The sequence below is a fragment of the Balaenoptera ricei genome, chromosome 13 (genome assembly GCF_028023285.1).
Source record: "Balaenoptera ricei isolate mBalRic1 chromosome 13, mBalRic1.hap2, whole genome shotgun sequence".
Taxonomy (NCBI): Eukaryota; Metazoa; Chordata; class Mammalia; order Artiodactyla; family Balaenopteridae; genus Balaenoptera; species Balaenoptera ricei.
The window spans coordinates 37133471-37135790 of record NC_082651.1 but is presented as its reverse complement, the minus strand read 5'-3'; positions in this window follow the sequence as shown (position 1 = coordinate 37135790).

The following is a 2320-nucleotide window of genomic DNA, read 5'->3' as shown; positions in this document are numbered from 1 at the left end:
TTCTATGTTTCTGTTGAAACACTCTTGAGAAGTGTCTGATTTCGTTTTCTACATGGGTACCCTTTAAGGCTCAGTACTGGAAAAGAAGGGGATCAGAGTGATCAACCCAATGTGGTATCCTAACGTAACAGTTAAGGAAAGCAACAGGCTTTGTGAGACAGCCAGTGATTTGTCCAAAGTCACACAGATAGTAAACGTCAAAGTCAAAAGTGAAATTAGGTCTCCAGACTTGTAGTTCAATACTTTCCCTCATTATTCCATGCTATTTTGAATCTCCTACTCAATTTAGGGGCAAAAGAAATCGAACGCAAAACTTTCCAAAGTTTCTTTTCTTACCTGACATGGTCAGAGAAGAGGAAGCATCCACTGCAGGTACAAGGGATGAGGAGACAACACTAGAGGATGTCTGAGTGGCTGCAGCTGAACGGCGCACGTGTCCAGTACAGAGGTCACTGGTTACTGGTCCAAACAGCTCCACGGAAACCCCAAGGCTCTACCAAGTGGTAGTAGGTTTGGTAGGAGAGTGATGTCACAAAGCAGGCAGTTGAAAGGTATGAGAGAGCCAATAGGGAGGTCCGATCCCCAACAGGAAGGCGGGCTTGGGTGAAGAGAGTGTAGGAGAGCTAAAACAACACCTGAGTTTCTGAGCTCTGGGGAGGAAATCCTAGAAGACAGATTTACCTCCCCCAGGCTCTTCCATTAGGGAAATCATTGCAACATTTCTTACAGACGTTCATTAATACACTGAACTAAGAGTTACTTACATTCTACAGAGTATTCTATTTTATGTATCATATACTTAGAGCTATATAGATCTTATTTAATTAATAATCCTTAGGAAGGAAAGAGCCATCTAGTTTGAACTATTACAGTTGTTCTGAAATCATATGTGTCTAATGAGTGAACTGATAGCAGCTTTTAAGGAGCCAAAGTAGGGATTAAGAAGCTCTCTTTGTAACTTGGTTCAAGAGTAGGGTGAAGTTTGTTGAGTGTACCTTGTGGAGAATGTTGTGGTCCAAGGCTCTTCTCTTTTAGTTTCTTCTCCTTGACTCCTACCTTCCTTGGGCTGGGCTAGGCTGGGGGCCAGGTTGGACTTGCGACTTAACATTTCTCTTCCGCTTTCTCTTGTTTTTTTTTCTTCCATTATGGGCATTGCTTCGAGGACAAGCCTTGATCTTGCATTGGACGTTACTTCCTGTCAACTTCCAGCAGCAGGAGTCTTCTTTTCAGTGCTTGATGCCTCACGAAATAGACTCTGCCCGTTGGCAGCAAATACCAGAGAGCTAGGAGACAGAGCTGGTTGCAGACCTTTCCTCTTCCAGCCTTTGGTTGCAATTGTTTGGCCCGTAATTTGCTAGCTCTAGTTCCTTGGGCCACACAGGTATCCTGCCATCTCCAGCTCTTGTTATATGTGAGAGACATTCTGAACACTGTCCCTTTTTCTTTGCACAGAAGTATATACAGTGTGGCAGTTACTGTAATCTCCTCCGCCTTGCAAACAGCCACTCTAGAATCTTGGACCTCTAGGACTCTCTGTCTTGCATGCTTGGGTGCAAGGCCAAGCAAAATGAAGAGGAGAATAATTAGAGAAAGAGGAGGACGTTGGTGGAGAATTGGGAGCAGGTAAGGTGAAAGGGCACAGGAGAAAAGAGATGCATGTAGACTTTTTGGTTTCTGTGGGAAACAGGTTGACACACTTGGGCCTCATTTGGTATTAACAGAACAGAGAGTTAAAGATCTAAGTAGCTAGATATAGTGTGCAGCAACTGCCATGAAGTCTGTACACTGAAGAGAACAGTCTCACATCTAGTTTTCATTTTGTTTTATGTCATAGTACCTTATTTATAGCATTCACTGGTGTGTTTGTAGAATACAGATGTTTTCAAATGCTCTGGTTTTGTCTACATGGTTATCTCCTTGTCCTGTTTGTAAGGAATCCAACATTGTAAGACATATTGCATGTTTTTCTCTTGACGATTGTTGACCTTGAAGCGCCATGAACTAACTTGAGCTGTTGGATTCTGTGGAGAAACGTTCAAAAGGGTCTGTGAAAAAGGCACTGTGGTGAGTCGCATTATGCACCCGAGCGTAAGGAGCAGATATCTGCCACCAGCCCAGCTTGGCCTGGATTGCCTCTGTTTTAGTTCCCCTGGTTAGTGCTTTTCTCCCTAACCACTCTTGTGACTGTGATAATGTGAGTAAGGGCTGAGTTGCTAATGATCTATGTGTGAGGTAAGCTGGTTTGAGGGAGGAAATCTATGGACCTAGTCATTTTCCTTGGTGGTAAGCTTTCAGGGGTGCAGAGATTGATCTTCCTGGG